Raw genomic sequence first — 5,649 nt, forward strand, 5'->3', positions numbered from 1 at the left:
TCCCAAGGGCTGGTGGCAAGGGAAAGCAAATGCCATCCCCTTCTCTGGAAGAAACACCAGTGCCCAGCCATGTTGAAAGTCCTCCCCTCCGCCCTGGGCTTCTGGCAGCAGGAGTGAAAAGAGAGGAGCACAGCACTGGGACCCGTTTGACAGAAACCGGCTTCCCACGAGGAAGTCCTTCTCCACATGCAGACATGCTCCCCAGTGCCTGTGGCAAGGTGAAGGAAATGCCATACACTGACCTGGAAGAGACCACAGGACCCAGGCACAGTCTGAACCCTTCCCTCATCCCGGTGGTTTTGCTAGCAGGAGTTCAACACCAAGGAACACAGACCGGAGACCCTCTTGGGCCAAAACGGCTTCCGACTAACAATATGCTCTTGCTGTGGAAATCCTATCCCAAGTGGAGGTAGCCAGGTCAACAAAATGCCACACACCCTGGTGGAAGAGACAACATGGCCCAGGCATGGCCTAAGTCTGTCACCTCGTCCCTGTGCTCTGGGGAGCCGGACGGACCCCGAAGCACCATGGCCCTGAGGCCCGTTGGGCAGAAAGCCGGCTTCCCACGGAAACAGCTTTCCTGAGTTGCAGACCCTATCCCAAGGGCTGGAAGCAAGGGAAAACAAATGCCATCAACTTCTCTGGAAGAAACCCCAGTGCCCAGCCATGTTCTAAGCCCTCCCCTCCTCCCTGGGCTTCTGGCAGCTGGAGTGAAAAGAGAGGAGCACAGCCCTGGGACCCGTTTGATGGAAACCGACTTCCCACGAGGAAGTCCTTCTCCACGTGCAGACATGCTCCCCAGTGCCGGTGGCAAGGTGAAGGAAATGCCATACACTGACCTGGAAGAGACCACAGGGCCCAGGCACAGTCTGACCTACCCTCATCCCGGAGGTTTTGCTAGCAGGAGTTCAACACCAAGGAACACAGACCGTAGACCCCCTGGGGCCAAAACGGCTTCCGACTAACAATATACTCTTGCTGTGGAAAAACTATCCCAAGTGGGGGTAGCCAGGTCAACAAAATGCCACACACCCAGGCGGAAGAGACAACATGGCCCAGGCATGTTCTAAGCCCCTCACCTCGTCCCTGTGCTCTGGGGAGCCTGAGGGACCCCGAGGCCCACGGCCCTGAGACCCGTTGGGCAGGAAGCCTGCCTACCAGGGAAAGAGCTTTCCTGAGGTGCAGACCCTCTCCCAAGAGCTAGTGGCAAGGGAAAGCAAATGCCATGCCCTTCTCTGGAAGAAACGCCAGTGCCAAGCCATGTTGTAAGCCCTCCCCTCCTCCCTGGACTAAAGGCAGCAGGAGTGAAAAGAGAGGAGCACAGCACTGGGACCCGTTTGACAGAAACCGGCTTCCCACGAGGAAGTCCTTCTCCACGTGCAGACATGCTCCCCAGTGCCTGTGGCAAGGTGAAGGAAATGCCATACACTGACCTGGAAGAGACCACAGGGCCCAGGCACAGTCTGAGCCCTTCCCTCATCCCGGTGGTTTTGCTAGCAGGAGTTCAACCCCAACGAACACAGCCCGGAGACCCCCTGGGGCCCAAACGGCTTCCGACTAACAATATGCTCTTGCTGTGGAAATCCTATACCAAGTGGGGGTAGCCAGGTCAACAAAATGCCACACACCCACGTGGAAGAGACAACATATCCCAGGCATGGTCTAAGACCCTCACCTCGTCCCTGTGGTCTGGGGAGCCGGAGGGAACCCCGAGGCCCACGGCCCTGAGGCCCGTTGGGCAGAAAGCCGGCTTCCCACGGAAACAGATTTCCTGAGGTGCAGACCCTATCCCAAGGAGTGGTGGCAAGGGAAAGCAAATGCCATCCCCTTCTCTGGAAGAAACGCCAGTGCCCAGGCATGCTTTAACCCCTCCCCTCCTCCATGGGCTTATGGAAGCAGGAGTAAAAAGAGAGGAGCACAGCACAAGGAGCGTTTGACAGAAACAGGCTTCCCACGAGGAAGTCCTTCTCCACGTGCAGACATGCTCCCCAGTGCCTGTGGCAAATGAAGGAAATGCCATACACTGACCTGGAAGAGACCACAGGGCCCAGGCACAGTCTGAGACCTACCCTCATCCCGGAGGTTTTGGTAGCAGGAGTTCATCCCCAAGGAACACAGCCCGGAGACACCCTGGGGCCCAAAAGTCTTCCGACTCACAATATGCTCTTGCTGTGGAAATCCTATCCCAAGTGGGGTAGCCAGGTCAACAAAATGCCACACACCCAGGTGGAAGAAACAACATTGCCCAGGCATGGTCTAAGCCCCTCACCTCGTCCCTGTGCTTTGGGGAGCCGGAGGGACCCCCGAGACACACGGTCCGGAGGCCCGTTGGGCAGAAAGCCGGCTTCCCACGGAAACAGCTTTCCTGAGGTGCAGTCCATATCCCAAGGGCTGGTGGCAAGGGAAAGCAAATGCCATCCCCTTTTCTGGAAGAAACCCCAGTGCCCAGCCATGTTGAAAGTCCTCCCCTCCTCCCTGGGCTTCTGGCAGCAGGAGTGAAAAGAGAGGAGCACAGCACTGGGACCCATTTGACAGAAACCGGCTTCCCACGAGGAAGTCCTTCTCCACGTGCAGACAGGCTCCCCAGTGCCTGTGGCAAGGTGAAGGAAATGCCATACACTGACCTGGAAGAGACCACAGGGCCCAGGCACAGTCTGAGCCCTTCCCTCATCCCGGCGGTTTTGCTAGCAGGAGTTCATCCCCAAGGAACACAGCCCGGAGACCCCCTGGGGCCAAAGCAGCTTCAGACTAACAATATGCTCTTGCTGTGGAAATCCTATCCCAAGTGGGGGTAACCAGGTCAACAAAATGCCACACACCCAGGTGGAAGAAACAAAATGGCCCAGGCATGGCCTAAGCCCCTCACCTCGTCCCTGTGCTCTGGGGAGCCGGAGGGACCCCCGAGGCCCACGGCCCTGAGGCCCGTTGGGCAGAAAGCCGGCTTCCCACGGAAACAGCTTTCCTGAGGTGCAGACCCTATCCCAAGGGCTGGTGGCAAGGGAAAGCAAATGCCATCCCCTTCTCTGGAAGAAACACCAGTGCCCAGCCATGTTGAAAGTCCTCCCCTCCGCCCTGGGCTTCTGGCAGCAGGAGTGAAAAGAGAGGAGCACAGCACTGGGACCCGTTTGACAGAAACCGGCTTCCCACGAGGAAGTCCTTCTCCACATGCAGACATGCTCCCCAGTGCCTGTGGCAAGGTGAAGGAAATGCCATACACTGACCTGGAAGAGACCACAGGACCCAGGCACAGTCTGAACCCTTCCCTCATCCCGGTGGTTTTGCTAGCAGGAGTTCAACACCAAGGAACACAGACCGGAGACCCTCTTGGGCCAAAACGGCTTCCGACTAACAATATGCTCTTGCTGTGGAAATCCTATCCCAAGTGGAGGTAGCCAGGTCAACAAAATGCCACACACCCTGGTGGAAGAGACAACATGGCCCAGGCATGGCCTAAGTCTGTCACCTCGTCCCTGTGCTCTGGGGAGCCGGACGGACCCCGAAGCACCATGGCCCTGAGGCCCGTTGGGCAGAAAGCCGGCTTCCCACGGAAACAGCTTTCCTGAGTTGCAGACCCTATCCCAAGGGCTGGAAGCAAGGGAAAACAAATGCCATCAACTTCTCTGGAAGAAACCCCAGTGCCCAGCCATGTTCTAAGCCCTCCCCTCCTCCCTGGGCTTCTGGCAGCTGGAGTGAAAAGAGAGGAGCACAGCCCTGGGACCCAGTTGACAGAAACAAGCTTACCACGAGGAAGTCATTCTCCACGTGCAGACATGCTCCCCAGTGCCTGTGGGAAGTTGAAGGAAATGCCATACCCTGACCTGGAAGAGACCACAGGGCCCAGGCACAGTCTGAGCCCTTCCCTCATCCCGGCGGTTTTGCTAGCAGGAGTTCAACCCCAACGAACACAGCCCGGAGACCCCCTGGGCCCTAAACAGCTTCAGACTAACAATATGCTCTTGCTGTGGAAAACCAATCCCAAGTGGATGTAACCAGGTCAAGAAAGTGCTAAACACTCAGGTGGAAGAATCAACATGGCCCAGGCATGGTCTAAGCCCCTCACCTCGTCCCTGTGCTCTGGGGAGCCGGAGGGACCCCCGAGGCCCACGGCCCTGAGGCCCGTTGGGCAGAAAGCCGGCTTCCCACGGAAACAGCTTTCCTGAGGTGCAGACCCTATCCCAAGGGCTGGTGGCAAGGGAAAGCAAATGCCATGCCCTTCTCTGGAAGAAACCCCAGTGCCCAGCCATGTTGTAAGCCGTCCCCTCCTCCCTGGGCTTCTGGCTGCAGGAGTGAAAAGAGAGGAGCACAGCACAGGGACCCGTTTGACAGAAACCGGCTTCCCAAGAGGAAGTCATTCTCCACGTGCAGACATGCTCCCCAGTGCCTGTGGCAAGGTGAAGGAAATGCCATACACTGACCTGGAAGAGACCAAAGGACCCAGGCACAGTCTGAGCCCTTCCCTCATCCCGGCGGTTTTGCCAGCAGGAGTTCAACCCCAAGGAACACAGCCCGGAGACCCCCTGGGGCCCAAACGGCTTCCGACTAACAATATGCTCTTGCTGTGGAAATCCTATCCCAAGTGGGGGTAGCCAGGTCAACAAAATGCCACACACCCAGGTGGAAGAGACAACATATCCCAGGCATGGTCTAAGCCCCTCACCTCGTCCATGTGCTCTGGGGAGTCGGAGGGACCCCGAGGCACACGGCCCTGAGGCCCGTTGGGCAGAAAGCCGGCTTCCCACGGAAACAGGTTTCCTGAGGTGCAGACCCTATCCCAAGGGCTGGTGGCAAGGGAAATCAAATGCCATCCCCTTCTCTGGAAGAAACCCCAGAGCCCAGCCATGTTCTAAGCCCTCCCCTCCTCCCTGGGCTTCTGGCACTAGGAGTGAAAAGAGAGTTGCACAGCACTGGGACCCGTTTGACAGAAACCGGCTTCACACGAGGAAGTCCTTCTCCACGTGCAGACATGCTCCCCAGTGCCTGTGGCAAGGTGAAGGAAATGCCACACACTGACCTGGAATAGACCACAGGGCCCAGGCACAGTCTGAGCCCTTCCCTCATCCCGGAGGTTTTGCTAGCAGGAGTTCAACCCCAAGGAACACAGCCAGGAGACCCCCTGGGGCCAAAACGTCTTCCGACTAACAATATACTCTTGATGTGGAAGTCCTATCCCAAGTGGGGGTAACCAGGTCAACAAAATGCCACACACCCAGGTGGAAGAAACAACATGGCCCAGGCATGGTCTAGCCCGTCACCTCGTCCCTGTGCTCTGGGGAGCCGGAGGGAACCCCGAGGCCCACGGCCCTGAGGCCCGTTGGGCAGGAAGCCGGCCTCCCACGGAAACAGCTTTCCTGAGGTGCAGACCCTCTCCCAAGGGCTGGTGGCAAGGGAAAGCAAATGACATGCCCTTCTCTGGAAGAAACCCCAGTGCCCAGCCATGTTCTAAGCCCTCCCCTCCTCCCTGGGCTTCTGGAGGCAGGAGTGAAAAGAGAGTTGCACAGCACTGGGACACGTTTGAAAGAAACCCGCCTCCTACGAGGAAGTCCTTCTCCACGTGCAGACATGATCCCCAGTGCCTGTGGCAAGGTGAAGGAAATGCCATACACTGACCTGGAATAGACAACAGGGCCCAGGCCCAGTCTGAGCCCTTCC

Source organism: Ursus americanus, unplaced genomic scaffold, assembly GCF_024610735.1.
Source record: "Ursus americanus isolate L20-20 unplaced genomic scaffold, mUrsAme1.1.p SCAF_51, whole genome shotgun sequence".
Classification (NCBI taxonomy): Eukaryota; Metazoa; Chordata; class Mammalia; order Carnivora; family Ursidae; genus Ursus; species Ursus americanus.